The sequence below is a fragment of the Pecten maximus genome, chromosome 15 (genome assembly GCF_902652985.1).
Source record: "Pecten maximus chromosome 15, xPecMax1.1, whole genome shotgun sequence".
NCBI lineage: Eukaryota > Metazoa > Mollusca > Bivalvia > Pectinida > Pectinidae > Pecten > Pecten maximus.
Window position 1 is genome coordinate 33764174 of NC_047029.1, and position 16993 is coordinate 33781166.

A 16993-nucleotide genomic window follows, 5' to 3' on the forward strand; every position below is an offset into this window, starting at 1 on the left:
TTATTACAATTTTCATTCAATACTATCTACCACTTAACCATTCTGAGAGTTTATTTTACACACAAAGAAGAAATTCCTCCATTATCTGGCCGATCTATTGTATTAAATGTAAACAATTCATCCACAGTATTTTTGTATGCTGGAGGGTGGTGTGACCCAGTGTTATCAACCAATCAGTGCTGACATAAACAGATCGGTGTTAAGACACCTCCCTGTCATAGCCTCTATAGAAATCCTAAAACTTGCCTGCAGGAAAATTCCTTTCTACATAGTTTTAGCAAGTTTTCATTTTGGGGCTGAAAATAAATCTATATAATTTATTTGTTGAATTGACTGATAGAAAATAAAACATCAAAATATCTACTTTTTCCATGGTCATAGATATAGGAAACAGTCCATATTTTAGAATGTTATGTTTATAATTGAGTGGTAATTGACTTTTAAGATAACAAGGGTAAATTTGTTTTCTCAGAGGTTTAATCCGAAGTCATTTACATTCTTTTTTTTTGGTTTTATTTTCAGAAGTTTTCATACAGTGTAAAAGTTCATAGTATACAATGGTATTCAGAAGTAATAATCATTATTACAGTATCATAAAATTGCAGAAGGTCATCAACATTTTTCAGAGAAACAACAACGAAGAATAAATCTGATAACAATACAACAAAATACAATAATAGTCAAGACAAAGAATGGTGGGTTATTCCCCCTGTTGATCTGTCAGTTGTTGGTCAGAGTTGGTAGGCCCTAATTTTCATTTTTGTTTTCTCTCCACAAAATAGATTTAACTAGTTTCTAACTTGGTCAGTATGCTGGGTTGAGAGGGGTTGTTAGTCCAAATAGGAGTTAGAGACTGCATGGCCACATGTCTCTAGAATATTAAAGTTATCAATACAATTGAGCTTTATGATTTTGGTCACTAGGATATGTCTAAGTTAAGGGGAGATAATCAGGTACTATAAAACCCAAGGGGGCTGGTGGCCAGTCTAGAGATAATGATCTGGCCAGAAAGGGGTCTGTCGGAGAAGTTGGGGTAGTTTTGTTGGGGTCCATGATTTTTCATTTTGAAGTTTAATTTGTCAAAATATAAAAATATATACCATATCCATCATAATTATAAACATTGTCGGACACACTCATCCAATCACCATTTATCCCGTTCGTATTTAAAGTTGTCCTAGTAATCTAGTAGGACTCAGTACAGCTAATTTTGTAAAGATATAGGTTTGTTTACAGATATATTATGGATTCCAGCCTTTTATAGCAATACAGAGTTATGGACCATCTATTATGAGAAGGGGCCACGGTGGCCGAGTGGTTAAGGTGTCCCGACACTTTATCACTAGCCCTCCACCTCTGGGTTGCGAGTTCGAAACCTACGTGGGGCAGTTGCCTGTTATGTGACCGTAGGCCGGTGGTTTTTCTCCCGGTACTCCGCCTTTCCTCCACCTCTAAACCTGGCACGTCCTTAAATGACCCTGGCTGTTAATAGGACGTTCAACAAAATAAACCAAACCATCTATTATGATAAATATGTTGATCAGACTAGAAAAAAACCCCATCTTGTTTGCACAAACAACAACAAAATTCTCCACATGTATAATACAGATTCAAATCCCCAAAATTTACCACCGATATCGGATATATAAAATACAAGTATAAAGCTTGAAGACCTGCAAAGCATATAAATTAACAATGTAGACTGACATCATCAACACTTAAATCTATCCTGGGAAAAAGTGGAAAGAACGAAACACTTCAGCAAATCATCTTACGAGGACAAGCGGGCGTGACATTTATCCTTATCAAAAGGTCATTTTACAATTTCATATTTCTATATATAGTGAACGAAGAATTGAATAGAATTTTCAATGTAATATGAACTGCCTGGAAATGAATCACAGGATGTTATCAGTGTGGTTAGTATACGAAGACCATCTGTGACAAACTGCATTATATATCTCATAAACAAATGCGACTAATGTATCAGTGTGGCTGAATCATCCGACACTTTACCTCAGGACATCCACATCACTATTACAAACCATGTATTTACATATCAAATCTCTAATCTTTTTTTATCAATCTGACAAATTCAATACTTAAGTGATTTTACGCAATTTACCGATTTTTAAGCCATTTTATAAAATATGCTGGTTTCCAATTAAATCAACAAAATTAAAACTAATATTCAATTAAATCCACTCTCAATAACAATTTTATTCGTTTTTGATATAAAATTATATTAAATTAAATCATGTAAATCTATAACACAAATTACCATAACAATTTTAGTCATTCTATGCAATTTTTGATTTTTTTAAATTATTAAATTGCATTGTTTCAGACATTTTTAAAAATAAAAAAGCTAGTTTATTCACTGTCTGATTTTTTAAAATTAAATTGTGTTTATCTATAAAACCACTTTCCATAACAAATTTTGTAGTCTCTTTATATTTTTGGTGAGAGAAAAAGAAATTGGAAAATCACAAAATATATGTTTTACTGAAACATGTTAAATAGAATAAGGTTGTAATTTAACTATAATATGTATATTTGAAAAAATCTTACATAGTTATGAATAACATTACAGAAACAAGAGTCCCATGGGACCTGAACCACTGAGTATAATCTATATACAAATGTGCACTCTTCAAAATCAATAATGACCCAGACTTTTAGGTCGACCATCAGTAGATGATATCTGTGTGTGATGTTCTGGCCGAGCATCAGTAGATGATATCTGCGTGTGATGTTCTGGCTGAGCATCAGTAGATGATATCTGTGTGTGATGTGTGCATCAGTAGATGATATCTGCGTGTGATGTTCTGGCCGACCATCAGTAGATGATATCTGCGTGTGATGTTGTGGCCGACCATCAGTAGATGATATCTGCGTGTGATGTTGTGGCCATCAGTAGATGATATCTGCGTGTGATGTTCTGGCCGACCATCAGTAGATGATATCTGCGTGTGATGTTCTGGCCATCAGTAGATGATATCTGTGTGTGATGTTCTGACCGACCATCAGTAGATGATATCTGTGTGTGATGTTCTGGCCATCAGTAGATGATATCTGTGTGTGATGTTCTGGCCGAGCATCAGTAGATGATATCTGGGTGTGATGTTGTGGCCGACCATCAGTAGATGATATCTGCGTGTGATGTTCTGGACGAGCATCAGTAGATGATATCTGCGTGTGATGTTCTGGCCGACCATCAGTAGATGATACCTGCGTGTGATGTTCTGGCCGACCATCAGTAGATGATACCTGCGTGTGATGTTCTGACCGACCATCAGTAGATGATATCTGGGTGTGATGTTCTGGCCATCAGTAGATGATATCTGTGTGTGATGTTGTGGCCATCAGTAGATGATATCTGCGTGTGATGTTCTGGCCATCAGTAGATGATATCTGTGTGTGATGTTCTGGCCATCAGTAGATGATATCTGTGTGTGATGTTCTGGCCATCAGTAGATGATATCTGTGTGTGATGTTGTGGCCATCAGTAGATGATATCTGTGTGTGATGTTCTGAACGACCATCAGTAGATGATATCTGCGTGTGATGTTCTGACCGAGCATCAGTAGATGATATCTGCGTGTGATGTTGTGGCCATCAGTAGATGATATCTGCGTGTGATGTTCTGGCCGAGCATCAGTAGATGATATCTGGGTGTGATGTTGTGGCCATCAGTAGATGATATCTGCGTGTGATGTTCTGGCCGAGCATTAGTAGATGATATCTGCGTGTGACGTTGTGGCCGACCATCAGTAGATGATATCTGCGTGTGATGCTCTGACTGAGCATCAGTAGATGATATCTGCGTGTGATGTTCTGGCCGACCATCAGTAGATGATATCTGCGTGTGATGCTCTGACTGAGCATCAGTAGATGATATCTGTGTGTGATGTTCTGGCCGACCATCAGTAGATGATATCTGCGTGTGATGTTCTGGCCATCAGTAGATGATATCTGCGTGTGATGTTGTGGCCGACCATCAGTAGATGATATCAGCGTGTGATGTTCTGGCCGACCATCAGTAGATGATATCTGGGTGTGATGTTTAGGTCGAGCATCAGTTGATGATATCTGCGTGTGACGTTGTGGCCGAGCATCAGTAGATTATATCTGCGTGTGATGTTCTATCAACTAACAATGGCAAAGTGGCAGGACTGATTTTGGTTAGGAACAGATCTTTTTTTAACCCACCAACCCTCCAGATATTCTGAACTACCCCCATCCCCACGAGACATTTTGTATTATACTAATTCCACTGAATTCCTCCATGTCTAAACTTTTTTATAACCTGTGTTCTTAATTGATAAAGATGACTATAACCAATAAGTTTTTATAATTTCATTTGACATATTCTTACATCATTCAGTTTCCTTAATTTCTAAACATCTAGACTAATGATTGGATGCAATGGGTTATTACTTTATGGTAAAGTTGAAGGACAAGGCCAAGCCAGAGAAGTGAAGCTTGAGGAAATGGACAAGTGTTTACGTGATGCAATTAAATGACATTTCCTTTGCATCAGATTCACGTCTGAAGAGCTTTGGGTCATAATTTGACAGAATCAAATTAAGCTGCTACATTTATACCCTTATATGTCTGTCTGGAATTAACGAATGTTTACAGCGACCTGACATAATATCACAAGTTATCTCCCTTGTGGTTTATGATGATATGATGCAATATCAACGTTGATCTCTCCTGGGTATAGGTCGAACATCAAACTTGTGACATTATATGTACCAATCGGCAGTATTGCAAAACATGTTGTTCAAGCCTCAAGTTTTAAGGTGATGTTTCCAGTCTTCTTAAATATTTCACCATCTGATTTTTTTTTTATAGACTTCACAATGAACAACTACAGTACTTCCATCAGTTTTTAATGCAGACACCTCAACTGAAGCTTTGACGCTAATGACAACATCAATCGTTAGGAAGCAGCAGGGAAATAGTGATATATATTAAACTGATGCAGGATTTGATTTATTTCTGTTTGTTTGGGATTAAATTCCCAACAACATCTTATGCTATATGCTCAGGAAACAGGAAAGAAATAAGCCCCATAACGTGCAAAAGAGGATAGCTGGTCAATAGAGGATAGCTGTTCAATAGAGGATGGCTGGTAATAGAGGATAGCTGGTCAATATAGGATAGCTGATCAATAGAGGATAGCTGGTCAATAGAGGATAGCTGGTCAATAGAGGATAGCCGGTCAATAGAGGATAGCCGGTCAATAGAGGATAGCTGATCGATATAGGATAGCTGTTCAATAGAGGATAGCTGATCAATTGAGGATAGCTGTTCAATAGAGGATAGCTGGTCAATAGAGGATAGCTGATCGATATAGGATAGCTGATCGATATAGGATAGCTGATCGATATAGGATAGCTGATCAATAGAGGATAGCTGATCAATAGAGGATAGCTGTTCAATAGAGGATAGCTGGTCAATAGAGGATAGCTGATTAATAGAGGATAGCTAATCAACAGAGGATAGCTGATCAACAGAGGATAGCTGATCAATAGAGGATAGCTGGTCAATAGAGGATAGCTTATCAATAGAGGATAGCTGTTCAATAGAGGATAGCTGGTCAATAGAGGATAGCTGATCAATAGAGGATAGCTGGTCAATAGAGGATAGCTGGTCCATAGAGGATAGCTGTTCAATAGAGGATAGCTGTTCAATTGAGGACAGCTGGTCAATAGAGGACAGCTGGCCAATAGAGGATAGCTGTTCAATATAGGTAGCTTTTCAAATTCACATTTTTTACAAAAAAAACAAGGAAGAAAATCCTCAATTGCGATGGGGGCATGCAGCCATTCAGTTTTAATTTGACAATGTTCCAAACTAAGATACACACAAAAATCTCAAATTCTGCCAGACCTGCGAAACACATCATTAAGTCTATTCTATCCTTAACAAACAGGAAAGAGCTGTCATTTATCTTCTCTGAAATGATCTTTGAAATGCATGGATACAAAGATGGTATGCTTTATACATATATGCAATTTTGAAATGAATTAGTAATGGGACCACATTTCAACAAATCAAAAAGACTCTGAAATATTTCTCATCTCTAATCATCCTTTAAATCCGAAGTCAACATACACTCAATACAGTTACAGTTTGTAACTCTGAATGAGATAAAGTTGACTTTTTATTTTATTCATATAAGAAGTTCAGACATGAAATGTAGATATCTTTAAACACAGGAGACCATGCAGTGTCAGTTTATAGATATACAGCTAACAGAGAAATCAACAAGATCAATATCCAAAAGAACTGAGTAAAAACCTGAGACTATGTGTTGGTGATAGGCCATCTTGACAACAGGTCAACCCTGGTATCTGTCCCCAAATTTACCACAATCTTTCTTTCCCTAACAAAACTAGCCTGGTCGATCAGCTACATATTGGGCTATCATATCTCATAACCTTGGTAGGGAATTTCTCAAAGAGTGCTTTTGATAATATCTTCATAAGTATACTGACGACAGGGAATTTCTCAAAGAGTACTTTTGATAATGTGTTTAAACATGTAACAAGTCATCTGATTGGCCAGAATTGGTGACCGCATGCCAATTTGTGTGTAGATGCTGCCATGTAGAACGAAAGAAAATGAACTATGATTGATCAATACTCAATACCAATTTGTATTTTCATTCGCTCTAGATTGTTTTTGTCACATGAGAGATGACATACAAACATGAATTACAATTCAGTTAATTATGCATTTTCAGCTTATACAAACACAATTTATGTCAAAAAATATATTAATATTGAAAATTAAAGATAACAATGCTTTGCAGAGGATTTCCTTAAAATGATGTCACAAATCCATGTCATAATGTAGATCACATGGGGCAAAACACAGAAAGTCATTCAAAACACATGATGGCGCACAACCCGTTTCCGATATGAACCCATTACCGATAGAAAACAGTAGGGCATGGTATCCTGTACAATAGTAAATTGTTTTTACGGTCCAAGCATTTAACATAGGATTGCCTGTATGATAGAAGGCTTACGGTCTTCATGAAATTGGTCTCTCATAAATGACTGATCCTATCTGTGACATCAAGATATATGTCTGTTTCATGAAAGAAACCACTATATTATTCCGACTCAAATCAATATTTGGGAGAGAGATGTTGTCCGGGTTTGTTTTAAAGCTGTATTTTCCTGCCACTTTCCTTCTCGTCCAGTAATTGTTTGTTTTTGTATAAGTAGCTAGACTAACAAACTGTGTGTTTATCTGTTTTCCATATCCAGTTATGGACATCATCAATTCCTGTAGAGATCGCCAGAGATTTTGACAAGGCTTCCAACGTGAGATAATATTTGTAAAGAGAATTACACCATAGGGAAGCCAATCGATGGGCCGTTTTGTCACACCTACTTCCCTATCTATAGCCATTGGTGACTATATTTACTTTGTAAAATGAGAATGTGAGGTGTTGCACTCATTATTCTTGGTAATCTGTGTATTCCAGTTTCTGGCATGACCGAGGACGGAGGACCATTTGTCTGAAGGACTACATCTATAACCAGACATGAATCACCCCTACCCTAACACCGTTCATTAAGCTAGAGGCCTTCGAATTGTGTCTACTTCACCATACAAATAATTAAGATTGGAAGCATATTGTTTTCAGAAAAAAATTATCCAAATAAAAGCTTCTTAATCATCACATATGTATCTGAAACTGAGAGTCCATATTAGGAAAAATATGGTTTATGGTCAACAACTTTCCCCCCACTCCTCCTCTCCTCCCCCCCCCCCTCCCCCAACCCCCCCTCCCCCTAAAGCCTTGTCCTCCCTTCTCTAATATCAGCCAACTCATCCTTATATGTCACTTCAGGTGTAAAATGATACCTGTCTCCTTGTAATCCCATTAACCATCTGTCAATCATAAATATCATATTTCTTACCAAACATAATTTGGTGTGGCTACAAACTGAAAGCATGATATTTCCATAATTATTATCTGTTAAAATACATCCTGGCAAAAACGATAACAGTTGGTCACAAAATTCATTTTATTTGATATTTGTTTTATAGACATATGGAACAAGATTGTCCTTTTCAAATCCTTTTTCCTGGAGTAGATCCAAGTGCACTTTGGGCTTCAGTTATTAATAAAAGAAGAAATCGGAGCTATCCAAAATCCTGGTCGCTCGGAGACAGTTTGGTTATCATTTTCAAAAATTCACCATTTGTGTATCACCGGTTTAGAAACCAAATAAGAACAAACCTAAACTAAATTGAATACACTTTATGTACATGTACATTTTTGTTGTATTCTTTTTTTAGCATTTTGATGCTAAAAGCCTTCCGCAAAATCGTAGTTTGCTAACTGATTGTTGTATCAGTGTATCGGTTTCTAAACAAAGTACTATGGGTTTACAATTCACCAAAGAGCTGATATATATAAATCCAGTTACGCACTAAAATTTGACCACATCAAAATGAATACATTTTCAGTATGAAATGTGAAAATGCAAAATTATCAGGAATATATATTTTTGTATTCAGGGAATCTAAATAAGCCACCTACATCCTTTAAATGTACACATCTATACTACAGTAAGATGCCGATCTATTTAGTTTCTCCAAGTGTTTGTTATGGCTTGGCAGAATTAGTGACTGATTGTTACCATACTGGCTCTGTACTCCATACCTTTGGTCACTTGTATAGTCTACATGTCCGATAATCATCCCAGTAAGGCTCCAGTTGTTCTTAATTAACAGACAAACATATATAACATAGTCTGTCTTTCTGAGAACAATTATCACAACTGACAATGATGGCCATTTCCTGGTTAGACAGAATATCTAAAGCTACACATCAAGTAGGGAGAGTTATATGTAAATATCATCAGATGGTCCCTAATAGATACACTGCATCATTGACCAATTGTGAGGAATCTGGATGGACAGAGAGTAGCACCAAACTGATGGACAGAGTGTATCACCAAACTGATGGACAGAGCGTATCACCAAACTGATGGACAGAGAGTAGCACCAAACTGATGGACAGAGTGTATATCACCAAACTGATGGACAGAGAGTATCACCAAACTGATGGACAGAGAGTATCACCAAACTGATGGACAGAGTGTATCACCAAACTGATGGACAGAGCGTATCACCAAACTGATGGACAGAGAGTATCACCAAACTGATGGACAGAGAGTATCACCAAACTGATGGACATAGAGTGTCACCAAACTGATGGACAGAGTGTATCACCAAACTGATGGACAGAGAGTATCACCAAACTGATGGACAGAGAGTGTCACCAAACTGATGGACAGAGTAGCACCAAACTGATGGACAGAGTGTAGCACCAAACTGATGGACACAGAGTATCACCAAACTGATGGACAGAGTGTATCACCAAACTTATGGACAGAGTGTATCACCAAACTGATGGACAGAGAGTATCACCAAACTGATGGACAGAGTGTATCACCAAACTGATGGACAGAGAGTATCACCAAACTGATGGACATAGAGTGTCACCAAACTGATGGACAGAGTAGCACCAAACTGATGGACAGAGTGTAGCACCAAACTGATGGACACAGAGTATCACCAAACTGATGGACAGAGTGTATCACCAAACTGATGGACAGAGTGTATCACCAAACTGATGGACAGAGAGTATCACCAAACTGATGGACAGAGTGTATCACCAAACTGATGGACAGAGTGTATCACCAAACTGATGGACAGAGAGTATCACCAAACTGATGGACAGAGAGTATCACCAAACTGATGGACATAGAGTGTCACCAAACTGATGGACAGAGAGTAGTACCAAACTGATGGACACAGAGTATCACCAAACTGATGGACACAGAGTATCACCAAACTGATGGACAGAGAGTATCACCAAACTGATGGACAGAGAGTATCACCAAACTGATGGACAGAGTGTATCACCAAACTGATGGACAGAGAGTATCACCAAACTGATGGACAGAGAGTAGTACCAAACTGATGGACAGAGAGTATCACCAAACTGATGGACATAGAGTGTCACCAAACTGATGGACAGAGCTAGCTAGTATCACCAAACTGATGGACATAGAGTGTCACCAAACTGATGGACAGAGAGTATCACCAAACTGATGGACAGAGTGTATCACCAAACTGATGGACAGAGAGTAGTACCAAACTGATGGACACAGAGTATCACCAAACTGATGGACAGAGTGTATCACCAAACTGATGGACAGAGAGTATCACCAAACTGATGGACACAGAGTATCACCAAACTGATGGACAGAGTGTATCACCAAACTGATGGACAGAGAGTGTCACCAAACTGATGGACACAGAGTATCACCAAACTGATGGACAGAGAGTAGTACCAAACTGATGGACAGAGAGTGTCACCAAACTGATGGACAGAGAGTATCACCAAACTGATGGACAGAGAGTGTCACCAAACTGATGGACAGAGTGTATCACCAAACTGATGGACAGAGAGTAGTACCAAACTGATGGACAGAGAGTATCACCAAACTGATGGACATAGAGTGTCACCAAACTGATGGACAGAGTGTATCACCAAACTGATGGACAGAGAGTATCACCAAACTGATGGACAGAGAGTATCAACAAACTGATGGACAGAGCGTATAGCACCTACCTGATGGACAGAGTAGCACCAAACTGATGGACAGAGAGTAGAACCAAACTGATGGACAGAGTGTATCACTAAACTGATGGACAGAGAGTATCACCAAACTGATGGACAGAGAGTATCACCAAAATGATAGGACAGAGAGTATCACCAAACTGATGGACAGAGTAGTACCAAACTGATGGACAGAGAGTATCACCAAACTGATGGACACAGAGTATCACCAAACTGATGGACAGAGCTAGCTAGTATCACCAAACTGATGGACAGAGCGTATCACCAAACTGATGAACACAGAGAGTGTAGCACCAAACTGACCAACAGAGAGTAGCACCCTACAACACCCTGAAAGCCATGAATGATATAATCTGAAAGTCATGAATGCATTACCCTAAAAGCCATATATGCAATACTCTGAGAGCAAAATATGCACTACCCTGATTGCCATGAATGCAATACCTTGAAACCCATGAATGAGATACCCTGAAAACCAGGAATTTAATACCCCGAAAAGCCATGAATGCAAAATCCTGACAGCCATGAATGCAATATCCTAATACCTATGAATGCAATACCTTTTTTTCTAAGCCATGAATGCAATAAACTGATAGCCAAGAATTAATTACCTTGGTTGTCATGAATGCATTACCCTGCTATTGACATAAATACAATACTCTGATAGCCATAAATGCAATATCCTTTTCGCCATGAATGTTATAAACTGATAGCCACGAATTCATTACTCTGGTAGACATAAATACAATACATTGATGATCGTGAATGCAATATCTAGATGGTCACGCCAGAATTGATACCTGAGGTTATCAATGCTGTAATTTTAATGATCATTAAAGTTGTATACATAGTTTGGGTACAGCAAGTATTGCTAACACCAACTGATAGGAAACCATTGTATGTTTGTTTTTCATTGATGTCATGCATATATGATACATTACAGACTATTTCATAGAAGCTTGATAATCAGCAGGACTGACAATGAACACATATTGTAGTAAATTATAGTCAATAGATGTATACATGTAGAGCCAACTAAGACATGCCTGGATGAGGATGGAATCCCCAGCCCGGACTTTGTAGGATTGCTTTTGATTACCACCCTGCAAAGGATACGACAAGTCCATTTAAACATGAAACACATCATCATGTGTAGCCTTGATCAGAACTGGAAAGGTCAGATCTCTATTCTCTCCATCTATCAGGCCTTGATGGACTGAACAGGACACTAAATATAATCACAAAACGTGGTAACAGGCACCCCCAGAGCAAACATCACACAGGAATCCCTATCGCATAGCTATTGCTGCATATCAAATACATTGAATGATTTGGCCATTCTTCTCGGTTCTGTTCCGTAGTAGATACAAATGCATGACGGTGCCATATTGCCCGATTCATTATTTTAAAATAGCTAGAAGAATCATACTAAAAATCAATTATTTCAATAACAATGAAGTATTGTTCTAGGTTTTTCTACAAAGTTAACGGACAAAAAGCACTCCATTATTTTTTTATTTGGAATTTTGAAAGATTTTGAATTTTATCAATTCCCGCAAACCACTAACCAGTCCCCACAGGGAACATATTAGTTCATACCTAAATGGCAACATTTCAAAATCATGAAGAAAATTTTCTAGCTAAATTTACAACAGATATTTTGAAGATGTGATCCCCTTTGAAAGATATTTGTTTCATAATTATCATTATCCAGAAATTGAGGGCAGATAATTTGAATTATCATAAGTCTCGATCAATCTTTGTCCCAGACAGGCAAACTACTCCACCACCTGCAGCGATCACCATCTCCTTCTAACAACACGTTGCGGATGCCATCCACTTCCTGTTATCATCGAAGACTACTTCCTGTTCATGGTCACTAAAACTATTGATCGGGCAATTGTTTGTTTCTCATCGATAAAACAGTATTTTACATATTGATCAGTCTGAATTGACGTCTGTCATAAAAACACAACAGGTCTGTCCCCGTAGGGTCATTAAAAGTTAATTAAATATTTGCATATTGTCGTCATGGTAGCTGCATCAATGAAGTTAAAACGGTCTGATGGTCATACTCCCCCAGACACTGTAACTGTGCAGTAAAAGTCTATGGAAAACATTTGATGGTCAAACTGACCTGGCAAGAATGACCCGACTAGAAATGGTCAACTATACATCTGATGATGATGTAGACATTCCAGCACTCAACATCCTGGTCACCAAAACCCTTCATGTCTGTCTACAGTACAGATATTTTTACGTTCAGATCTGTCGATATTGCTGAAGCTTTTCTGATCATCAGTAAGAAATGTATTAGAGATTTAGGCTGCAAAGTTTTTGTAATAATTATTAAGTCACTGAATTCTTATACTTGATTATCTCCCCCTAGTTTGAACTAAGAAACAAACATTTGTAAGTGAGAACCAGGCATGCAAAGATCTATACAAGACTTTCTATTTAGACTGGGTCAAAAACAAGAGAATTTTTTATATCGAAATGTACTTTGATTTAATTTTAACAGATATCATTATCACAAAAATTAACCTTTTTATCATATTTACTTTTCCTTTTAACAATAGAAACATTGTATGAAGTTTTATGTATGTGTCGTAGAATTCTTGTAGTCATATTTCTAATTTTGGAGACAAAACCCTCTGAAAATGACTGCTACAGCATAAATACTGCCGTCTAGACTCTGCTTTGTGAAGTACAAATCTAAATGTCTGATGTATCAAAACTTTTAAAACATCTTTCAAATTTTGAAGTTTAAAGCTTGCAAAACTTGAATGAATTTCAGAGCTTTACATTCCATCTATTATCACATAACTTTTAATATCACACTTTCCTCAGACAAATAATAAATACATACAATTAAGAATGATTTGTGAGGGAAGGGGCAAGCAGACGAGAACAAAAAATAACAACAAATCTTCGATATTGTCAAATGAATTTTGAAGCGTGCCAAAATCTTTGAGTTTTCTTAGCTTTTATAAATATGACATGTATTTCTACAGTATCTGATTTAATCCCAAAACAATACTTACCCATGAAGTGGACTTACACAGGTACTTACTAGGACTTATCCCAGACTGGACACTGATTGGACAAGTACTTAGGGACTTACTGAGGCACCCAGGGGGCTTAAGTATTTAACACTCACTTAAGGGCTTATCCTTGCTGAGGTATCATAGAGGGAGCCACATGACATATATATACATTCATATATGGTGTAAGTATAATAAATCACTTCAACTGTTTCTATTGGAAGAACTTCACAAAGGAGAATAAGCATGATAACACATTACTTCATGGAGGCACTTGAAATGTTGTTTTGGTTTTGAGGTTTTTTTTTTTTTTTTTCATATTTTTTTATTTGATATGCTCTTGATGGCCCTTCAGTTCCAATATTTTCTGATAATTGATAAAATGAGATTTAATTAGAAAATATTGGAAAAGGAGTCAGCTAGTAGAAAATTAAACAGAAAAAAATCCTGAGTACGTAATTTAAATTATTACCTGTAGTTTTTGCTAATCAGCTAGCAAAATCTAATTATCAACTTCCTCAATTTTTTTTAAACACTACATAGATTAAACAGCTGTAGAAATTCCGAAGAATATATCTACAAAAGTATAACGAAATTATACAACTAATATACATGCCTATAAGCTAATGTTTTGCTTAGAAGGATAATCTTCAGCAAAGGTAAAAGAGTTCCAAAAACAAAAACTTATAATTAAACGAGGGAAATAGCTCTTACTTGACGTACTAATTAAAATAAAGTACTTGACAGAGCTGTGAGGGGCTCCCAAGGGAACCGAGATATTTCCATTTAAAGAGTAAACGAGGATGAGGGTGATAAAGAGACAGGAAATGTAATTATCGTGTGATTATGTCCCCTACCTACGTCTATTTAAATCCCTCAAAGAAGCCTGGGAAACCGACAGGCACTGATAGAATCGCCAGGCACTACTGCTTTATTTCCATTTGAAAACACAAGATAAGACAAAAGCGTCCAAAACATTAGCAGAGTTATGTATCATTGGCAGCCATAACGTAGTCACGTTCCATGGTTACACTTAGCGACAGCATCTCTCTCGCAACAGCGATTATACCATTGCTTACTTCTAAACAAAAAATTAAATCAATGGTTACCCTTTGATGTTTAAGTGTAGGCTACTTGACCCTGGTTTTATAAAAAATATTTTCAAACATGGCTGATCGGCCAGTGACATTTAATTCCACGAAAAACACGTCATCTCAGTCCTTCAGCCATTCAGTCTCTTTTTTATTATTCAACAAAATCTCATTTAATTGAAATTTTGGTCTAGTAGTATGGAAACCCTGGAATGGAAGCACCAAGTTATAGAGCCCTGGACTCCATTGATGTAAATGATAGCATGACTTGCTCGAGATTTTCCGGATTATACTTGTGGCTCCATCTATTATGATCATCCAAGCTTGTCTCCATTTTCGCTTCTAGATTCTATAAAAGATGTTTAACTAACATTTTGCATTGAAAACTTTGGAAGATATTTCTGTTCTGAAAAAGAAATTATTGCCAACAAATATAGTTTATTTTGTTATTAATTCATAAAGATAGATAAAGAATTAATTGAAGAATTTTTTGGTTATGTAGAAAGTCCAGACACTGGTGTGTAGCTGTCTGTTCCTGATCGAGACAACAGGGGTAGCAGTGTGAGTTTATCTCCTGCTCCTAGCCAAGTCTGCTCCACAATCAATCATTATACAATATTTCCTTTAAACAGAAGGGAAAATAAACTTACAATAAAGACCTAGGCTAAATTACATGCAAACAGCAGTAAACAGTTAAGGCCAATTCACAAGGGCAGCCTTCTCATGCAATGTATTTAAATGAATTTGCTTTCAAACAGAATTAGATTGAAAGGAAGAACATCCAGCATGTGGTACCTATCTCCGCTGATCAGCTTCTATTAGGGACCGAATTGATGCAACATGGTGATTTGTTGATACAGGAAAAAATCTGTAGATGTACTCCATGTTTCCCCTGGGACAGGGGCAGTGATTTTGGGGGTGGGGATGTTGGAGATTCCTTAAGAAGACAGAACATCTTTGGGTTCAATGGTATTGTTATATGTAGATTAAACAGGGAGAAGAATGTCTGAACAATAAACAGGTGTCGAAATGGAGAAGGGGAGGAGGTCTAAGTATATTATCATTACACTCAGGGTATGTAGCAGGAGGTGGTATCAACTCTATATACCACTATAGGTAAAACAACACAGGTGTTCTACAAACAGGTATTACAACGACAGTCTGGCCAAAGGATTATATGTCTGTGTGGATTTGTATGGCTGGCACCGGTCAGTTTCAGTGACCAATGGTCAGATTTATCTTGCTATGTGGTCACATTGCACTGTGTTTGAATTAGGGGTATATCTGACCCATACATAACATTGGAATTTGATGAATTTTCGTTTTGATGTCTGTAGGAGGGACTTAAACTCAGTTGATTACTATAGATATACACTTCATACTCAAATATCTGAACATCAGACCTCAGAAGGCATAACTTTAACTAAAAAATCTCATTTCAAATCAATTAAATTTTGGATGAATGTTCTCCGAGACCCTCTGCTACATCAACACTTTACCCATGGTTGTAAGAACATTTTATGATTGTCTGTATCTAGGTTCTTATCAATGCTGTGACTAAATATTATCCTGTAAACAGATACTACAATGCTGTAATTCATGTTTTATCAATGCTGTAACTAAATGTTATCCTGTAAACAGATACTACATGCTGTAATTCATGTTTTATCAATGCTGTAACTGAATATTATCCTGTAAACAGATAGTGCTGTAATCCAAGTCTACCATCCCAACCTGGACTTGTAACTCCTTGTTTCATAAAAAAACTTCTTTCTTCCCTAAAAATTCTTTTCAGGCAAATGTTATCAAGCTGCTTGACCCCATTTCTCTGTGTGTCAGCATCATGACCTCCAGTTACAACAGGGGGCAGCCATATTTTGTTTGTAAACTGTGTCTGATGCTGAGCCCAGACCGAACTGGCAAAGATCATCAAGTGTCATGCCGGATTGTAGGAAGGCACCGCCACATGCAGACTTCTACCAGACAGCTAAATAAGACCGTTAGTATAAAAATGATGGACTCACCCCTTTGGTTTGGAAATGTCTAAATGTTAGAAATGTATTCTGCCGTGAATGGAATCCCGCCTGTGTGTACAATTTGGTGGTGGAGGGTTGGAGCAGTGGAATTATATTTGTAACAGAGCTTTACCGCCTGGACATGGGGCACTTGTA

At 37.4% G+C, this 16993-nt stretch overlaps 1 protein-coding gene across 4 annotated transcripts in view; it reads right to left on the bottom strand.

Annotated features, from left to right (window-relative positions):
• Window positions 1–16993, bottom strand: part of LOC117344361 (RNA-binding motif, single-stranded-interacting protein 3-like) — a 261555-nt gene that overhangs the window by 105339 nt on the left and 139223 nt on the right. Inside the window, exon 1 of one of the 4 annotated variants that reach the window (XM_033907108.1) lies at window positions 16847–16989. The exons of the other annotated variants lie outside the window; for them this stretch is intronic. The gene's annotated coding sequence lies outside the window, so the exon portion shown is untranslated. Of the gene's footprint in view, window positions 1–16846; window positions 16990–16993 lie in introns of those variants that run through there. 4 annotated transcript variants of the gene reach the window in all.